The following is a 22,407-nucleotide window of genomic DNA, read 5'->3' on the forward strand; positions in this document are numbered from 1 at the left end:
CTGCACTACACTATACTACAGTACACTACACTATACTACACCTCACTACACTATAGTACATCACACCTCACTGCACTATACTACACCTCATCACACTACATTGCACTGTACTATACTTCACTATACCTCACTGCACTACACTATACTACACCTCACTACACTATACTACACCTTACTACACTATAGTACACCACACCTCACTGCACTATACTACACCACATCACACTACACCTCACTGCACTGCACTATATTTCGCTACACCTCACTGCACTACACTATATTACATTGCACTGCACTATACTTCGCTACACCTCACTGCACTACACATTAGTACACTACACTGCACTATACTACACCTCACTGCACTACAGTAAACTACACCTCACTACACTATAGTACACTACACCTCACCGCACTGCACTATACTATACTTCACTATACCTCACTGCACTACACTATACTACAGTACACCTCACTATACTACACCTCACTACACTATATTACACTGCACTGCACTATACTTCGCTACACCTCACTGCACTACACTATATTACACTGCACTGCACTATACTTCGCTACACCTCACTGCACTACACATTAGTACACTACACTGCACTATACTACACCTAACTGCACTACAGTAAACTACACCTCACTACACTATAGTACACTACACCTCACTGCACTGCACTATACTATACTGTACTATACTTCACTATACCTCACTGCACTACACTATACTACAGTACACCTCACTATACTACACCTGACTACACTACACTATAGTACACCACACCTCACTGCACTGCACTATACTATACTACACCTCATCACACTACACTGCACTATATTTCTCTACACCTCACTGCACTACACTATAGTACACTACACTGCACTATACTACACTTCATCTCACTGCACTGCACTATACACCTCATCGTACTATACTGTACTATACTTCACTACATCTCACTGCACTACACTATACTACAGTACACTACACTATACTACACCTTACCACACTATAGTATGCTACACCTCACTGCACTGCACTATACTACACATCACACTACACTGCACTGTACTATACTATACCTCATGGCACTACACTATACTGTACTATACTTCACTATACCTCACTGCACTACACTATACTACAGTACAGTACACTATACCACACTTCATCGCACTACACTATACTATAGTGTACTGCACTGTACCATACTGCACAATACTATACCTCGTCACACTATACTATTATACTATACTATACTATACTATATACTATCTCCCTGCAATACACTATACTAAACTGTACTATACTATACTATACTATACTATACTATACTATACTATACTATACTATCTCCCTGCAATACACTATACTAAACTGTACTATACTATACTGCACTACACTAAACTACATTACACTATACAGTGCACTACACATCACCACACTGTATTATATTATGCTACACTACACTACACAAGCTCTGAGGTCAAGAGGGCAAGATGCTACAAATAGTGTCATTAAAGTCACGCATCACCATCCAATGAGGCCAACAGAGCTTTGGGAAAGACTGTAAGAAGAAAAGAATGAAATGCTCAGGACCAAAACATTGGAAAATAACCAGGAAGCGTTTTCCCTCAGGAAACCTTCAGTTCCAATTCCGCTGTTCTCTTTCTGCCTTTGGCCTGATTCGGGCAGTTTTCTCAAGCCAATGAGTGTTTCCATCAAACCGCATAGAACATCAAAGCATGAAGACGGCTCGACCAAAGACAAGAGAAACGGTCCTCTGTTTGGACACTACGATCTCTTAATGATGGACTACTCCCAGCTGACGGAAAACAAGAGCCAGGGAGGTTTCAGAGCAAATACTGATTTAACTAAAAATTAAGTGTTTACTGAAGAAACAGCCTTGTTTGAAATGTTCTTCACTTGAGATTTTAATCAGCTGCACCACAGTATTTTTCTAACCATGAGTCAAAGCACCCGTATGATCACTGTGTCATCAGAATCATTTCCACAAAGAGCAGTTTTACATTTAGTTTGTCTTGAAGCTGATGTTTACAGCAAATAAACGTCATTTCATTACGAGCAGAATGAAACTTCACTTCTTTCAACAGCCATAATTAGACAAACGCTACAGACACTTCAGAACAAATTGTGAATGTAAACTGTTTACCGTCATGTTCCATGTGATCATGTGACACTGAAGACTGGAGTATTGATGCTTAAAATTCAGCTTTGATCACAGGATATAAATTACATTTTACAACATATTCACATAGAAAACAGCTGGTTTACATTGGAATAATATTTCACAATTTTTACTGTATTTTTGATCAAATAAAAGCAGTGTTGGTGAGCAGAAGAGACATTTAAAAAATCTTACCGTCCCCAAACTCGTGACCAGTAGTGCATACTGATAATTTCACATTTTGACTGTAAATATTACATCCGTCACGCTGGAGTCAGTTTTACAAGCCGACAAACTTTTATCATCTGTTTGTGTTGTAAATGTACAGTACAGGAAGTACAGGAAGAGTACAGGAAGAACCAGTTACTACGAACCCATTCACTAACCTGAAGGACTAGAAACCGTAACAGACTGTTGATGATTCTGCACATTTCAACCGAGAGGAGGTTTTCAATGGCCAATAACAACGACAATATCCAAAGAGCCGATGTTTGCCGATACACAAATTATACCATAACAGCAACTGAGATAATACCAACAAATTATTTTACACCATACCTGCTTATAATACACAAGTAGTGTTTAATCAGATCATGCAAACGAGCTCGAAACAGCTGAAAATGGTCTTCCACAAAGTTCTGCAAAATTCAACACAGAATTACCCACAAAAACACAGCAGAAGTTGCAAGAAAACCCATAAGAGTAAGTGAAGACTGAAGCAGAATAACATATGATGGACGTTCCTGCAAGAACAACCAGAAGTCGACGTGATCCGTGTAGCTCAAGGATTTCAAACAGACAGACTCTAAGAGCTCACATCTATAAATAGCAACACAACATGCCGATGTCCTGCGTTCACATTCACACGCTTCCCTCTCCAGTGGATCCATACGTCTCACTGCCGCTGTTCAAAGCAAACCGAACTCTCGTCCGCTTACGACACGCCAGAAAGACGAGAGATCCATTAATATTAACTCACCGACGAGAGCTTCCTTCCTTCCAACTTCTTCAATATTTAATCAGACTTGGACACTGGCACCTTCCAGTCGAGCGGGACAGAGGCGAGCGGATCTCCACAACACCGCTGCTGTTCGCTCTCAAAGGACGCCTTGTCCTGCCTCTGCGCTCGGCCTCTATAGGAACAGAACCGCCTAAAGAACGCTGAATGTTTCCAGACATCTGCAGAACCCACGAGTCCGAGCGACTGCTGGAGCATCAGTGAAGGAGAATAACAATGAGTTTATACTGGGGCTCAATGGAAAGTGCTGCTCAAGAGACATTTATGATTATGATCAATGCTGAAAACAGTCATATTTTTGTGGAAACTGTGATTCATTTTGTTTTTCAGGATTCAAGTTCAAAAGAACGGCATTTATTTAGAATCTTTTGTAACATTATAAATGTCTTTATTAATATCACTTTTGATCAGTTTAATGCGTCCGTTGATTAATAGAAGTAAAAAAATCGTGCTGACCACAAACTTTTGAATGGTAGCATATGACAGTTTCCACAAAAATACTGTTTTCAACACTGATAATAAACATAAATGTTTCTTGAGCATCAAATCATCATATCAGTGATCATGTGACACTGAAGACTGGAGTAATGATGCTGAAAATTCAGGAATAAATTACACTTTACTATATATTCACATAGAAAACAGCTGATTTACATTGGAATAATATTTAACAATTTTTACTGTACTTTTGATCAAATAAATGCAGCTCTGTTATGTAAAAACTGTAATTACATATATATTATATTATCATTACTATACTATCATTAATAATATCAGAAACTGGGCCGATATTGGTAAATTAACCAAAATTAATCTTATGATTCCAGAAGTTTCAAGAATGATGAATATTAATAAAATCTTAATATTATTATATAATTATTAATATTATATAATCTTAATATGTTGCCGTTTTTTGCATTGCAACTAAGTTAAGAGTTATGTCAATATTAATAGTAATATTATAATTTATTAAAATATTATGTTAATTATTAAATATATATGGTAATATTTATGTTAATATCAATAATATTATAATTTATTATATGAATAACTATTATATTATATAATAGTTTTTGTCAGTATTAATAGTAATAATATTATAATTTATTATAATAATATTATTAACTATATATTATATTATATTATATATGATAATATTTGTTAATATCAATAATATTATAATTTATAAACTATTATATTTTATAATTCATTTATGTTGAAATATGTGACATACATTTTGATTACATTTCAAATACATTGATTTAAATAATATTTCAGATCATTGACTGACACTAGCTACTAGAACTGTCATATAGGAATCAATCTCACACAAAAAGAAGGAGGTTTGATGTCAGACTCCTCACATCAGATGCTGTCAACACTGAGGAGCGAAAAGTTCATGTTTCAGTGAAAAAGTCTCAGAATAAAGACTCGAATGGAGAGAGAGATGCGATCTGTGGTGCCAACAGAAGCTAGACGGCCTCATTCTACTTCAGGATCCGTCAGAGGAACACCAAACACCCGCAGAACCTGGTCTGGAGGATCTCAAACACTACAGAAACACTTAAATCTACAGGAACTGAGATCATCTGAAGGCAAGAACCTGATGAAGACAATCCAATTAAACTAATAATGCGCAAATTCACAGTCTGACTACTGGAATTCCAATAAAAACACACAAAGCACCACTAATTATGAACCAAACGAGGTTACGTAAATAAACGCAGCAGCAGCACAGTCACTCTTAACTCGAGGCTCTGTTTCTAATGTCCACCAGAACGTTATATAACTCCGTGGAGTGAATGACTGAGACTGCAGAGGCCAATGCATCATGTCAAGAAAGTGTCCGCTGGACCATTTCAATTGGCTTTTGTGTGTCTCGTTTCTTTCTCCGTCCGGCTGCCTGAGGAACAACTCCAAACTTCAGCGCTTCTGTGAGTTTCTGCCTCCTTCAGCGGAATGAAAGGTCCATTTTGTAGCTCAGATCACTCGACCATCAAAATGGAAGCCCTTCAGCTGCCTCGAACGCACGGCGTCCTTTAAAAACAATCAGAAACGCAGCGCGCTTCCCACGAGCTCCTGCAGGAGAGACAGATCACAAACCAGAGCGCTTTAATCTCACGGGTGTCTCCTCGACACCGATCAAAACTCAAAGAATCCAAGATGCAATCTGAGGAGAAACATCTCTGGACTGACATTACAAATGAAGCATTGTGACTCCTGAACAAGAAGGTTAAAGTGACCTACAGAAAGCACAACATCACAGGACGCTTCTCGACATATTAAAAACAAAATCTCATCACATTACTCCACGCACACCAACATCTACGGCTGAATCCGGACTGTAAAGATCCGGAGCAACAGAACGTCATCTTTATCTCACTCGCACATTTCAGTTTCCAAAACTAATCCATGAAAATCAGTCAAAATTAATTGAAATGAAATCTTTGTTAATCTGTCAACAAAAGAACAGCTTTAAGGCTCCCTGCGGCTTTCAGTCAAAATAAAAACTCAATGGTTTCATTTTTGAAAATGAAAATAAGATATTAGTGTTGTAATTTATTATATTATAAATACTCATTTGTTTTGTTTTATGGTTAGGGTTATGATTTATGATTATTATTATTATATAGTCAAATTAATATGTAAGTTAAAAGTAAGATTTTTGATCTCTAAAATCAAATATTAAAACAAAACCACAATTTTAGACACCAGTGAAGCTTCACAAATCTCCAATAATCACAACGAAAACTAATAATACTCAAGTTTAATGCAGACACTCGTGTTTTTCCATGTTTCCCACTTGTAAATACGACATCATTCGATCATCATGTGCTCGAAACTCACAGACCTGAAGTCTGTAATGTGCTGAGCTCAAAGTACACTTCATCTTTGACGCGAACACTAAGTATACTGCGTGTGCACTAGAAAGATTTCTTTGTCCAGTTTGCGTGTGATTTCAGATAAAAACATCTTTTAATTTCCTCGTCAATATTCTCCAGTAGTTTGTTGTTGTTCGGTTTCTTCTTCAACTATGAAATAACGACACAAGGCCAGAGTTTGCAACCTTATAGAACAACTAATTAGTGCAAATAATGTCGAGCTCATGAACAAATTTAGTGTGATCAGAAAAAATGGCAACACTTTATTTCAATGGTCGACATTTTACTGACTGAAAGTAACTTTGCAACTGACGTGACGGGTCTTTTTTTTGTCCAAAGGACTTAATAATAATAAAAAAACAAAGCTATGACATCCAAAGTATGTAAGGCAGTACAATTAGATCTCTTTTATTGAATCCAGAATGTTTTAATTATATTTTGCTACATATAAAGGTATTTTGAAGTGTCATTTGGTTTAACCATCCAATACAGCCATTTTATTTGTGATTAAAATATCTTAAAATGTAATAAATGTATATATTTTTTATTCTGGCATGATTTTATAACATCATATATCAACATAGTGCAAAATGTTATTAAAATTATGTGTAGAAGTCGTTGCTTTGTTATGAGAAAGAATGTCTGGAAAAATGAATTTCATTGATGTCATTCGGAATAACCAATATAAAGGGATCATTTTGGATCAAGTCATGTGGTCAATATCATGTGACATCATTCAGACACCTGCAAAGGATCACATGGTCGTGAAGCAAAGTAACTAAATTTGATAAATTCATGTTTTCTCTTGATCATACGCATGTCCCGAAACATCAGGTCATTCGGTGCAACCGCTATAAAACATGGAAAATGTTGGAATATTTTAAAAACTTGGACTAAATATAAAATGTTTGATTGTCCTTTTGCTAGATATCAGCCTGTTAGCATTGATTGAAAATATCGTCATTCGGTAAAATCGAAATTTTGGAAATTTTTTAGTGACAAATCTTGTAAAAAATGACAAAAGCAGTTTTAACTGATTATAAAAACCACAATCTCATTGTTAACACTTAATAAAACTTCAAAATTAATTATATCTCCATAATATTTTTTGACACTTTTTGACAAAACCTTATTCATCAGTGACCCGTGTGCATGTGATTAACCGGTAACACTTTATTTCGATGGTTTGATTAGACATTCTACTAACTATAAGTAAATTTGCAACTCCATGTCAACTAACTCTGATTAGAGTATTAGTAGGTTACGGTTCGGGTTAGTCGAGTAAGCTGACATGTAGTTGAACAGTCAGGATAAAGTGTTTCTGAGTCTACTAATACTCTGATGACTGCTAGTTAATTAACATGTAGTTGCAAAGTTACTACTAGTTAGTAGAATGTCTAAAGAGGAATATAAAGTGTAACCAAAAAACAAGCTCTTACTAGTGTATGCGTAAAAAACATTTAATTTAGTTATTTAAACTTCTGCTTCTTTGGACAAGCAGTTTTTGGTTTAGAATGAGATGTTCACATTATAAACATATAGATTCACTTTCACTAGATGTGTTTTAATAGCGTTCGATTTGTCCGTTGTTTGGATGATAAAACTGGCCATCATGTGCATGTAGAACTTTTTTCCTTTGGAAAAATACAGAAAATAAAATCTGCATAGAAATAGTCAACAGTTAGTTGTAGCCGCAATGCTGGGAAACATCTAAAATATCAGCTATTAGGAACTGGTGGTGTCTAAATGTTTTAGTAAGGCGAAAAAGCGTTCCATCCACAGATGAACACGTTCCATAATCCACACCTGGAAAATAACATACGAGCTGCAAAACACAGTCGGTTTAAACGTGAAATAAAGTCAACGGGTGCTACAGGTCATAAACCCTAGTGAGCTTCACGCTGTCTACATAGACAGCAACTCGTGTGTCACACAAACAGTCACTCCGACGATGCTATAATGAACCATACAAACACTAATACTGGGTAAAATGGTGCATGTCTTAATATGCCGTCTAGGTAGGCAGCTCAACGGGGTTTGGAACGGAGCTCATGTTTACACTGTGAACTTCATCCCCATTGGTTTTTCATTAAAAATAGATGTGAAGCCTTTGTGTCTATTTATTGGTTTTCTGTGTTCAACATGACAGAGAGACAATAAAGAACGTGCTTCATAAACGGATCCAGAACGACAAACTTCTGATCATCCTCTACAATCATCTACCAAAAATACTACAACGAGATGTCGAGATTCTCTCCAGTGGACTCGTTATGATTTACTTCATATTTGATGAAGTTTGCATCATTGATATTCTTGTGAAGCTGCTTTAATGATCTGTGGAAATAAAGCTTGAAACTACAGAAAACAAAGCAAAAGTTTAGGTGCAAACTACAATCCCAGCATTTCTCCTGCCAGCTGAACAGGCTTTAGACTGGATCTTCATGAAAAGTGGGTCAGCGGTGAGCTTGAACCATGAGCCATCGCTGTGTGCTCAACAGTTGCATAAGACGGCTTTTAGCTTTTCCAGGTCAGACGCTCGACCAGATCAGAGTCGTTACTGTGAAACTACAGGGAAAATCTCAAAATCTACAGGCTGCGGAAGAACTGGATGAACAAGCTGCCAAGACATCACATATGCACTGGTTGCAAACCCATAAAACACTATGCATATTAGTTCAACAATCTGAATTCAGTAAAATATTACAAAGAACACGCATACGGCTACATGAAACCACAAAGAACCTGCTTAGAAACATCAGACAGCAGCAGTCTCTCAAAAACAGCCAGTAACCTTCATGTGAGAGAACCTGTTTGCCCTGACATGGGAGACGTGCCACCATTTTGAGTTCCTCTGGCCTGCGTCTGTCGCATTGAGAGTGTGTGAGTGTGTGTGTGTGTAGCGCGCTGTCTTTGTCAGCGGGATTTCACAGTGGCCAGAGCGATTGCAGAAGGACACACACACACACACACACACACACACACACAGACGCCTTTCACCAAAAAGCTCTGATGGTGTGTCACAAATAATCATACATGAATCAGATTATTAGACTAGAGCCAGACAAGTGCACACTTTCACTTCCAAGCAGAAGCTTCACATTTGGTCCAAAACAACACACAGGTGCATTAAGGGAACTGTACAGGCAAAAAAAGTTCAGCATTAATGCATTCACAAGTTCTAAACCCAACGTGATGCATGCATATGCATGACCCCATCCACTAAAAATGCACTAAAATGACACTAAATGCAGATTTGGAGAGCTTCTATAGAGCAGAAACTCTGTAGGAGCGTCTGTAGGCCACTGTGGAGCTGCACAATTCAGCATAAACACGCTAAAGTCATCGTGAACCCTCCAACTAAAGCACATTCGACTCCAAAAACAGCACAATAACAAACCGCAGCGTGCGTAACATCGCGCGTGGGTCAAACTAACAGAGGGAAAAGTGCAAAAAAAGCATGAAATGTGTCACCGAACGTCTCGCTCGCGGCGCGTCCAGCAGGTCCATGCAGTGGCCAGCAGTGGCAGCAGGAGAAAGTCAACCTTTGTTCTCCAGTGAGGCTCCAGCGAGACTCCATTTTCTGGAGGAAGCCTCGGTGTCATTCTACACCTGCGGTGACAAACACCTGGAGCCCGGCGCGGAAAAACAACAACAACGGCGTTACATTGTAACACCGTCACGTCACGAGAGCGTAGTGCGCGCGCGTCCGTCCGCACGCGTCGCGTCCGTCTGTCTCTCTCTCTGACTAATGGACGCGGAGCTCCAAATCCGCGCAATGGCTTCCCGTCACATTTCACTCGCAACCGAACGCGTCCCTCAAACGCCCTCGCGACGAAAAACACGCGTGCGAACACTCCAGCAACGCGTCACTCTACATGCACCAAGGTGCCCGTTTTGGAGGATTCGCTCGGTTCCGTTCCCCTGCTGGTGGGAAGCGCTTTTCCAGGTCGTTCCCGAAGCGCCTCTCCACGGATCCCGAGCTCAAACGCGTCGTTGTGGGTTGAGGCGAGATCGAGAAACCGAATACTCACGGCTGGATCCTGGATCTTCTGTGAAGTTGTTCCCGGTCTAGAGCAGCAGAATGTTCGCCATCTTCCCTCCTGCTTCTTCTTCTTCTTCTCCTTCTTCTCCTCCTCCTTCTTCTTCTTCTTCTTCTTCTTCAGTACGGCAGCTGCAGATGACCTGAGCTCCGGCTGTCTCTGAATAATGAGCAGCCTCAGAGACAAGGAAGACAATCTGCTAAGCAGGCAACACAAAGAAGTTTTGGAGTCTAGCAAGCACCAGAGGGTGCACAAGAGTTTGCGATGAGACAGTGAGACAGGAGGAAGGTCCACAGAGCCTCTCATGACTCCAGCAGTAATGGAGCTCAAACATGGAGCCCCTCACGGCGCTTATGACACATTATGATGAGCCATATGATGAGGACGCGTCATTACAGCGCTTCATTATGGCGCGCGCTATACACCGCAGTCGCGTCACATGTCGCATATAGCGATGAGATTTTCATAATATCTCCATCGTGCGTTTTTTCACATGTTCTCTTTTCAGAGGAACCAGATCATTATCCAGTGCACCGCAGTCATGTGGTGTTAAATAAATTGCATTTTGTGAATCTTATGGAGTGATTGTTTTTATTTAGATATTACTGACTTCAGTAATTTCATGTTTTGACACATAAAATAAGAACGTTTTAGTCTTTTCTTCCCTGTTGTGACTTATATGCGGGTTAAACGCGTCTCGAACAAGAACAAATGTAGGGCGGGGCTTGATATTTCTCCGTGGCGAATTGCTGTTTGTTATTGGTGGATCTAATGTGAGTGACAGATTGCCCCGCCCTCGCACCATGTCATCACATTTTGAGAACGTTATTAGAAGAACGTTTGTTCATAACTTTGAGAGAACCTTGCCAGAACGTTCCATTTTAGCTGGGAAGAATTAAAGGATTAGTTCACTTTCAAATTAAAATGTTCTAATAATTTACTCTCCTCCATGTCATCCAAGATGTTCATGTCTTTCTTTCTTCAGTGGAAAAGAAATGAAGGTTTTTGAGGAAAACATTCCAGGATTTTTCTCCATATAGTGGACTTCACTGGGGTTTAACGGGTTGAAGGTCCAAATGTCAGTTTCAGTGCAGCTTCAAAGAGTGACCTTTACAACATGATTACGTCATGCGTGGAGCATCACAGAGCAGTGCAAGATGAGCATTTGTGGTTAAAAAGTATAAATATTTTTATTTTTTTCAGAAAATGTCCGATGCTTTCTCTTATTCCTCGTCTGGGATCATGTAGAGCTCTTTGAAGCTGCACTGAAACTGACATTTGGACCTTCAACCCGTTGAACCCCAGTGAAGTCCACTATATGGAGAAAAATCCTGGAATGTTTTCCTCAAAAACCTTCATTTCTTTTCCACTGAAGAAAGAAAGACATGAACATCTTGGATGACATGGAGGAGAGTAAATTATCAGGAAATTTTAATTCTGAAGTGAACTAATGCTTTATCTAGTGTTTGTGAGGATGGCAGATGTTACAGATGGACAGAATGAACGCATATGAACTTTAACGCCAAGCTGTTCAAGAACTAATCGACGCATATTCCAGTAAAAAGCAGTATTTCTCCTCTCCAGCAGTATTTATGAAAGACGGCACGCTTGTTTTCGCCCATTCCTTCTCTCTGGATTTCTATCTGTGGCTACTTGACACAACGGTTAATTAGATTTTTAGCTGCTCTTAACCACTAATTCATAAATCATAACTCAATGAGCCTGACTGACACAGAACACCAATAAAGCATGACACAATCATAAATCATTGACATGGAAAGTGTTGGAATATGTGACTTGTGCTGTTCTTCAGTTTTACTCCAAATGTCATTAAACATAATGGACGACACGGATGGTTATGAGTTTAATTCCCAAGGAATGCGTGAATCGATAAAATGCATACATGTTGCCAAATGCATAAATGTAAACGCAATTATGAAGTGCATGAAGAATATGTCAGTAAACTCAAACTCAAAAGTAAAAACCCTCTAGTAAAGTGCACTTAAACTCAACATGAGATCTAAATTGACTCTCTTGATGTTTTTGTTCTTTTGCAAAAAAAAAAAAAAGTCTTTATAATCAACTATAATTTTATACAAAATTGGATTAAAAATGCAAAAATTACTGAATTTAATTCATGGCACTCATGTGCATCATGATGAGGTCATTTGATGAAACATAATCACAAAAAAAAAAAAAAAAAATATATATATATATATATATATATATATATATATATATTTAAAAAAAAAATAGCAGACATTATCCAGTGTCCACTGTGTAGTGTGTAGTGAGCTAGTGTTCTATTCCAAGCAAAACCCTTGAGAGAAACATCAAAATAAAACAAACTCATATTGACGAAAGAGAATAAAAGACGTTTCTGTTGCGTCTCAGGTGAGCTCTAAATCTTCATTACCTGCTCGACTTCACCGCATCATGTTTCAGGTAAATATTTGGACACAAAGGCAGGTGTAATAGACAGCAGCCTTGTGAGGTGATGACTTACCGTAGTATTTCCCCTCAGGACTCAGTTGCACCTCATTAAATGCCTTTCACACGTTTAGCGACGTCTTAAAGTGCAGCGCAGTCGACATCACCTCATCTGCTGAAACCATCACAACCTGTTCTACTTCTGCAGATTGAGTGAGAAGGATTTCAATGTTGCATATACAAATTCCATCCATTTTGATTACAGTTTTAATGTGATCAAACTGATAAATTTAATGTGATGCATATTTGTCAGTCATAAATAGAGATTTTTGCATAAAAAATTATTTATTAATAAATGATTAGTTCACTTCAGAATAAAAGTTTCCTGATAATTTACTCACCCTCATGTCATCTGAGATGTTCATGTCTTTCTTTCTTCAGTGGAAAAGAAATGAAGGTTTTTGAGGAAAACATTCCAGGATTTTTCTCCATATAGTGGACTTCACTGGGGTTCAACGGGTTGAAGGTCCAAATGTCAGTTTCAGTGCAGCTTCAAAGAGCTCTACATGATCCCAGACGAGGAATAAGAGTCTTATCTAGAGAAACCATCGGACATTTACTAAAAAAAAAAAAAAATATATATACTTTTTAACCACAAATGCTCGTCTTGCACTGCTCTGTGATGCTCCACGCATGACGTAATGATGTTGGAAAGGTCATGCGTGAGCGTGACGTAGGCGGAAGTACCGATCCAGTGTTTACAAAGAGAATGTGCAAAGACTAAGTCAAACAGCCTTTACAAAAAAAAGGAAAAACAACAATGTTGGACGATTTTGAAGTTTTTGATGGAGTTTTTTCGATCTACCGCAGTATTTCCACCTACGTCAGTCACGCGTGACCTTTCCAACATGATTACGTCATGCGTGGAGCATCACAGAGCAGTGCAAGACGAGCATTTGTGGTTAAAAAGTATATAATGTTTATTTTTTTTAGAAAATGTCCGATGGTTTCTCTAGATAAGACTCTTATTCCTCGTCTGGGATCATGTAGAGCTCTTTGAAGCTGCACTGAAACTGACATTTGGACCTTCAACCCGTTGAACCCCAGTGAAGTCCACTATATGGAGAAAAATCCTGGAATGTTTTCCTCAAAAACCTTCATTTCTTTTCCACTGAAGAAAGAAAGACATGAACATCTTGGATGACATGGAGGAGAGTAAATTATCAGGAAATTTTAATTCAAAAGAGAACTAATCCTTATTTGCATCTATTGGAATTTATTGAAATAATACATTTAATCAAATTGCTTGGAATCAACATAAATCTGTTCATTGTAAACACAATTTCAGTTAAAAAAGTAAAAATGGTTAAAATATGACTAGCAGTGGATCAAGCAAACTTAAAATGTATGAGATTGAAATAAAATGGATTTATGATAAACATATAAACCTGGTTATGGTGCATTTAAAACACGCTCAGTTTATCAGTAGAGTTATTACAGAAAACTCACCTGTAAATTCATGTATGACTGACAAATATGCATTTTCGCGCTAGCTTTCAAATCACAACAGAGCGTCACCAAAGCCACGCCTCCTCCCAAACCGTCGAAGGCGTTAAACTACCGTTACCTCATGTCTCAAAGAACATAACATTACTATAATAGAGGGTATGCACGTGACGTCACCGTCGACCGTTACGACTGCGGTCACGGCCACTGAGTGGCAAAAGACTGAGCGGCAGCATTGGTTTTCAGCGTGAATGTCGCGAAAAACACACAAAACACGTCCAAAACGGGAAAGAGCTTTGCGACTGACTGTATAAATAGCTTTGACACAAAACCTGAGGTATATATTTAAAAACTTGCGAAAGCTACAGAAAAAAAAAGCAAATGGATTACTGCAATTCACAGAAACAGCTGGACTCCAGCAGAGAAACATGGATTTGCAGTTATCATTTTGTGTCAAATTGTTGGATTTTGAGGTAAAATCATACCGTATATATTGTATTGTTATATATTATGTTGACAACTCATTAATTAAATATTTACCATCTTATATTCTGCATAATTGGGTGTTTTTAAATAAACAACACTGACAAAAACTATACTATAAAACTATATATGTTTTAGGGCTGGACAATATGACGATATAACATTGATATAAGTGATTACGCGGATTTAAACCTACCTATATTGTAGTTATATAAAGCGTTCACAGTCAGATTTGCTTTATGTATTTCCCCACCGTCAAATCAGGCACATATAAATATCAGGAAACACGACTCCTGGCTGCATGTCAATATCCATGGATTAGGTTTATTTGACAAGTTGTAAGGAACACTTTTGAGCCCAACCTTTAGTGTAATTCGTTAGTTTTACTCGCGTTTTCGCAGTTTACCCTATTATATCCAGTCACGCAGCAGGTTCTTTTACCACTCAGTCCAACTGAGGGAACGCGTTTTCGGCGGGAAAGTGACGTCGATGCATACCCTCTATAGACCTTATTTACCAGAGAAACAAGCGCGCCGCCATCTTTATAAAATTGTCTTTGAACTTCCGTTTTGCGGTAGCTCTGTACATTTCTATGGCATCGCTGTCAAAGAATAATTAGTTAAGTGGATTTACTTGTTGTAGAGTTAATGCAAGTTATCATGAGCATTGTTATGTTTAAAGCAGATGTCTTAACAAATGTCAGTAGGTCGGGGAGATTTTAAAAGGAGCAGTTCATTCATAAATGTAATATCGCTGTGGAAATACAAACCGGAAGTCAAAAGACAACGAGCGCAACGCTGAAAAGGGGCGGGGCTACATAAGGTCTTATAATGAACGTTTGTACCGGACTGCTGCAGATTCATCTCGGTGTTGATACTGTTGACATGGAAACGCATAATTCCGAGCCTGAGGAAGAGAACAGCTCCAAGTCGTCACGCGTTGTCGTCTCTTAATTACAGACGTTATGCCGTGAACGCAGCATAAGCTCGTTGTTTTGATTCGGTAGGAACTGTAAAAGGTTTGTTTTTGTCTGTATAAACTCTAGCGTGGAACGCGCTGTTGACGTGTGACGTCTGCGCGAGGGAAACATGCTGAAAGGCAGGTAGGACATCATATTATTACATTCGGAACGAATGTAATGATTGGATGAAAATTTTATAGTCCTATAGGACTTCCACGGATGATATATATTTATAAAAATACAGTTTAAAGGAATACTTAACTTTAAAATGTGAAATCTTCTGCCAGATCGCCTTCCGTATTCAGTCTACAAAGAAAGTGTAACGCCTCTCGCAGTTCAAAAAGCTTACACTAATATGCCTAATTAATATTTTTATTTGATAATCCTCAATAAGAGTGCAGTAGCTCAATTTAACACAGTTTACCAGGTTTAATCCATTAACAGAAATCCAGAAGATTTCATCCAAAACACAGAAATACAAAAGTTTTCAGATTCAGTTTGGACTTGATTTAATGAGGATAAATGAGTGATCACATTTTAAACCCTGAAGAATCATATCCAGCAAAACATGTTTCTTGATAAGAAGAGCCTATAGCTAACAGGAAACGTGCTGGCAAGGTTCTCTCAAAGTTATGAACAAACGTTCTCCCAGTAACGTTAATAGAATGATTGTTCAGAGTTAATTCTCGAAAGCATTAGTTCACCCAAAAATGAAAATAATGTCATTAATTACTCACCCTCATGCCGTTCCACACCCGTAAAGTCCTTCGTTAATCTTCTAAACACTGCTTCATGAAGCTTCGGAGCGTTATGAATCATTTGTGTTGAATCATGATTCGGATCGCGTGTCAAACCGCCAAACGGCTGAAATCACGTGACTTTGGCGCTCCGAACCGCTGATTCGACACAAAAGATTCATAACGCTCCGAAGCTTCATGATCATCCATCACTATGTAAGTCGTTATTTTGTTTTTTTGGCGCACCAAAAATATTCTCGTGGCTTTATAATATTAATATTGAACCACTGTACTCACATGACCTGATTTAAATATGTTTTTAGTACATTAATGGATCTTGAGAGAGGAAATGTCATTGCTCAGGCCTCACTGAGCCCTCGGATTTCATCAAAAATATCTTAATTTGTGTTCTGAAGATGAACGAAGGTCTTACGGGTGTGGAACGACATGAGGGAGAGTAATTAATGACAGAATTTTCATTTTTAAACTGAGGCCCAAACCCGACCCATACCCGAGATCATTTGACCCAACGTGAACCCAACTGGTACTGTTATAGTTTAACCCGAACCCGAATCTATTCGTGAAACCTTAACCTGACCCGAAACCCGCAAGTTCTTTGGGACCCGTCGGGCTTGGGTCGGGTAGCAGACCTCTATTCTCGTGTTCACACTTGCATATAATAACATTACAAATAATACCATACAATACGCACAAAAACATGATTTATTCATCGTTCATGGAAGGTTTTTCCCTGAAATGTTTTAGTTTTTTAAATGCTAAGTTGTTCAGAGAACATTCAAAAGAAACATTCCCATAATGTTTAAAAAAAAATGACGTTTTGAACATTCAGAGAACATTTTCATAACATTTTATAACATATTTCTGATCCTAACCACTGAAGAACCTTTACCCAGTGAAGATCCGACAGCATCCGAATAGCTGGATCCATCAGCGGTTGTTCTGTGCTGACCTGAGATGTTTGTTGCGTTCAGGATGAGCTGATCTGGGATCAGGGTGGGCAGGTTACATGCTGCCTCGACATATGGCCGGCGCGGTAAATCTGATTAATTTGGGAGACCAGGACAGGCTGCACCGGGAAAACCCAGCCGCTCCGGGCCGCGCGCTGCCAGGTTCTCCTCCAGAGCGGCTAAAAACAGACAAACACACGTCAAACACTCAGATGGTCCTGCTGAGGGCGGGTCTGCGGGTCTCGCCGTGGGACTGGGTTTCAACAAGAAAAAAAGCAAGAGAATCCAAATTTATTCATGCGACCTCCGTCATGGTGGTCATGTGACTGGGACACAGAGTATTTTAGCGGTCAGATCAGTTTACAGGACGCACACTCACATGTGTTTGTTGATTTCTAAGTGATCAAGTCAAGTGTTTTCGCACTTGATGATTGGCTGTAGGTCATCAGTAAATGATTGTGATATTTAAATGTCAGTGTTTCCCAAATAAAACACAAGCTGTATGTGTCTACAGTAGAGAACTGTGTTTAGAGTTTTGCAAAAAAGTTTGCTTTACAAATGCAAACTAATTTTAAAGCACGTGATGCATTTGCAGTTTTGCAGACTTGCTTTGAAGGTTCAGTTCAGCCTCACTTTTAGTGCATAAGCAATTAAAAAAAACTGTATCAGGTCCGAATGATGAGAATTAGCATGTATGAATATATGAGTGTCACTTCCTGTGTGACGCTGTTAAACTCTGCACATCAAACACTCGCTCCATTTGCATGCGGCACATTTAAACATCTTATAATGATGGATTGATGGTCCTGCTGTAGAGCCGCTCATGAAGCCGAGGTTTCATCCATCCTGAAGAGGAGGTGTTTTTCCTGGAAAGTGCTGAATCCAACTGCTGAATCAACAGAGAGCCACGGATAGTCCATCCATCAGCATCCGCTCCAGATCACACACACACAGCAGAAACACCGACCCATCTGTAAATGCAGAAGAAATACTTCATCACGTTTAGACTGGAAGATTCCAGGTAGAACCAAACGGATGTGCATGAGAATCTCTGTGTTTAAAGAAGCAAAAACCAGAACCTGTCATGAAACATCAAAAACTGGCAGCTTTCTCAGTTGGGGTTTAAAAGACTCTTAATTTTCAGTAATATTATTGATTCAACTGCATTTCTGTCTTGTTTTCAAGCACAAATATCTGAACATTCTTAAATCAAGATTCATTTACTGACGTGAGATCTTCGATCTGACCACATTAAATTATGATCATTAGACGTTAGATCTTCAGTTATGAACGCTGACGGACGTAAACATCACCGGTTACTGTAGCTGAACAAACATGCCTGGATCATTTTCTTCTCATTGTAAATTCTGACTGAAGCGAGAGACAGAAAGAAAGATAAAAACATTGTGGCGTTTCATTCGTTTAAGAGCTACTGGAGGATCTGTAATGGGCTCTTAAAAATGAATCATGATGAAGAATCAACAGGAAGATTAGAACGAGCCTTCGGGACTGTTTTGGTCTTTTGACGACAGGTGATTTTGGAGAGGGACTCGCGCTTTGACAATCTGTGAGACGCAAATCAAAAAGAAATTACAAAACCCACAACAAGAGGCTCCTGCTGTGTAATTTGAATGCAATTTAAAATCTTTTCAATGAAAACCACGACTTTGTGCTCGAGGCGTTTTGATGTATTTTGACAGAAAGTGGAAGCGGCCGTCTGTGAAACCAGACGCATCCCAGAATCCTTCTGAAACGTGCGTCTCTGTTCAATCCGGAGACTGAGAGTCGTGAAAAACCCGAGAAACACTTTAACTGGGCTGATGTTATAAACTTTTCTAATGACCTTTAATGTGAAGATGTGCTCACGTGAGGGACTTCTCAGCTCTCTGAACATTCAAAACGTCCAAACGTTTTTTTTTTTTTTTTTTGTAGGTTATATGAATGTTAAAGGATTAGTTCATTTTCAAATTAAAATATCCTGATAATTTACTCACCCTCATGTCATCTGAGATGTTCATGTCTTTCTTTCTTCAGTGGAAAAGAAATGAAGGTTTTTGAGGAAAACATTCCAGGATTTTTCTCCATATAGTGGACTTCACTGGGGTTCAACGGGTTGAAGGTCCAAATGTCAGTTTCAGTGCAGCTTCAAAGAGCTCTACATGATCCCAGACGAGGAATAAGAGTCTAATCTAGAGAAACCATCGTTCATTTTCTAAAAAAAATTAAATATTTTATACGTTTTAACCATAAATGCTCGTCTTGAACTAGCTCTCTTCTTCTTCTTCTCTATTTGAATTCCAGCAGTGTAGACGCTGCTAAGTGTATTAGAGAGCTAGTTCAAGATGAGCATTTATGGTTAATTTTTTTTTTTTAGAAAATGAGCAATGGTTTCTCTAGATAAGATCCTTATCGCTGCAAACTGACATTTGGACCTTCAACCGTTTGGGATCCATTGAAGTCCACTATATGGAGAATAATCCTGGAATGTTTTCATCAAAAACCTTCATTTCTTTTCCATTGAAGAAAGAAAGACATGAACATCTTGGATGACATGGAGGAGAGTAAATTATCAGGACATTTTAATTTGAAAGTGAACTAATCTAATTAAGGAAACATTCCATTGTATTATTCTTCAAACATTACGGGAACGTTACTTTTGAACATTCTGAAACAAGTGGTAACATTTTTTGATTTTCAAAATAAATTACAGAGGAGCAGTAATTTATCAATTTGCAACAAGCATATTTTCATACTCATAAGGCATGTTCAGACCTTTATTTTGAAATAGCGATGAACATGAAAAATCATTAAAGATTGGTTGAAACATGTTTGTTTTCATGCCAAGAATTCAAAAGATAACATCCATTCAATTTTTTTGAGAAAAAAAGGTCTGAAAATGTTTTTAATAGAAAAAAAAAATACATTTATGATTGTGGCGGCGATCTATAACCCACATACATGTTATTTTTATGTTTATTAGAGGCTGAATTCATATCAAATTCTGCCAAACTTCCCATACTACTTCTATATAGGATCTCTACTTCATAAATAGTATGAAAATAACGGAAATATATGGTTCAGATCACTCAAACCATATATGGAAATGGAGGCGCCCTTATATGGTCAGTAATGGAGCTTGGTTGTCATCTAGTGAAAAAGTGTGGTACTGCGCCCAAACTAAATCTTACTGAAAGCTCATTTTTTGAGATATCAACCTGAAATTTGGAACACAACTTGTTCAGATTTTTGGCTTTGATTTCCTTGCAGCTTTAGAGTAAAACTTGTTTTGTAAAATATATATTTTATATAAAATATAAAATATTATATTTTTACATTTTAAATTTTCATAAACTTAAACTTCTATAACTTTTTTTCTGTTTCACTTACATAAGTTATTTCACATCTACAATAATCTGCCAAATTTCATCTTTAAAACAAGATCAGCCTTATGTCTATACTCCAAAGTATTCTAGAACTACAACCATTTAAGTTTGGATAGTGCATTTTCTTGTCTAAAAAAAAAAGTGGGGGTGACAGTTAAAGGGTTAAAAAACGTTAGATAAACGTCCAACTAAACGTTTCAGGTAAAAACATTCCATGAATGATGGATAGCGTAAACTTTTGAGAACATTAGTTCACCCAAAAATGAAAATTCTGTCATTAATTCCTCACCCTCATGTCGTTCCACACCTGTAAGACCTTCATTCATCTTCAGAACACAAATTAAGATATTTTTGATGAAATCCAATGCCCTCCATTAACAGCAAGATAATCAACACTTTCAATGCCCAGAAAGCTACTAAAGACACATTTAAAACAGTCATGTGACTACAGTGGTTCAACCTTAATGTTATAAAGTGACGAGAATAATTTTTGTGCACCAAAAAAACTAAATAGCGACTTTATTGAACAATATCTAGTGATGGCTGATTTCAAAACACTGATTCATGAAGCTTTACGAATCTTTTGTTTTGAATCAGTGGTTCAGAGCGCATATCCAACACGTGAACTATTGAAGTTTCGAAACACTTATGACGTAACGAAGCATCGTTTACTGAAATCACATGACTTCTGTGCTCTGAACCACTGATTCGTTAAGCTTTGAAGCTTCATGAAGCAGTGTTTTGAAATCGCCCATCACTAGATACTGTTGAAAAGTCGTTATTTAGTTTTTTTTTTGGTGTACAAAAAATATTCTTGTCGCTTTATAATTTTAAGTTGAACCACTGCAGTCACATGACTGATTTAAATATGTCTTTAGTACCTTTCTGGACATCTGAAAGTGTTGATTATCTTGCTGGCTATGCAGGCCTCAATGAGTCATCCGATTTCATCAAAAATATCTTAATTTGTGTTCTGAAGATGAACGAAGGTCTCACGGGTGTGGAACGATATGAGGGTGAGTAATTAATGACAGAATTTTCATTTTTGGGTGAACTAACCCTTTAAAGATCACTATGAAGGAACGTTCTATTAACGTTACAGGAAGAACGTTTTGAGAGAGAAACGCTTTCACACAAGTGTTCCTGCATTTAAATGACCTCCTTCTTTCTCAGTACATTTGAAAAACCATTCGACATGATGACACAAATCCTCATGGTCCTCCATCACAGCAGAAGCAGAAAGAGATTGAGACGTGGATGGAGAGACACACAGAACGTGTCTATCTGATTATTATAATGAGTCTTTGTGTGCGGGTGATGGGAAAATGACGAATGGCTTTCAGTGCACAGATTGTCCTGTGATTTATGAAAGAAAAATCAACATATTCATTATTCAATGAACTGGAGCAGCTGATCTCAGATCAGTCTGGGTGAAGCTCAACGCTCACGTGTGACGACTGTTTAGAAGGTTTTATCTCCCATGATCAGTCATATTATTGATCCAAATTCAATTATGATGATGTTTCTCTAATTGCTTTATCTTCTGCACAGATATAAATGAACATGATTCAGAAGGAATGTAGAACGATTCTGATTCAGATCCTTCAGATCATTTTTGCTCATGGAAATTTTAGAGCCAATAAGCTGAGCCGTAAATGTCATGTGACTGATGACATCACATTGGCTTCACCAATCAGACACTGAGAAAACATCTTTTATCTAGAACATCAGGAGATATTAAAGGGTTAGTTCACACAAAAATGAAATTTCTGTCATTAATTACTCGTTCCACACCCGT

General features: G+C 38.0%; 1 protein-coding gene and 1 long non-coding RNA gene across 10 annotated transcripts in view; both read right to left on the minus strand.

Annotated features, from left to right (window-relative positions):
- The window catches only part of znf462 (zinc finger protein 462), a 49,882-nt gene extending 39,437 nt beyond the window's left edge, over positions 1-10,445 (minus strand). For 3 of the 4 annotated variants that reach the window (XM_048166601.1, XM_048166597.1, XM_048166602.1), the window contains exon 1: positions 10,133-10,445. The gene's annotated coding sequence lies outside the window, so the exon portion shown is untranslated. Of the gene's footprint in view, positions 1-9,572; positions 10,111-10,132 lie in introns of those variants that run through there. The other variant, XM_048166598.1, reaches the window with a different exon arrangement.
- Positions 10,446-17,502: 7,057 nt separating this feature from the next.
- Positions 17,503-22,407, minus strand: part of LOC125253075 — a 32,630-nt gene continuing 27,725 nt past the window's right edge. For all 6 annotated transcript variants that reach the window (XR_007181352.1, XR_007181350.1, XR_007181354.1 and 3 more), the window contains one exon: positions 17,503-18,197. This is a non-coding gene — a long non-coding RNA (uncharacterized LOC125253075). The remainder of the gene's footprint in view (positions 18,198-22,407) is intronic.

The sequence above is a fragment of the Megalobrama amblycephala genome, linkage group LG18 (assembly GCF_018812025.1).
Source record: "Megalobrama amblycephala isolate DHTTF-2021 linkage group LG18, ASM1881202v1, whole genome shotgun sequence".
NCBI classification, from domain to species: Eukaryota; Metazoa; Chordata; class Actinopteri; order Cypriniformes; family Xenocyprididae; genus Megalobrama; species Megalobrama amblycephala.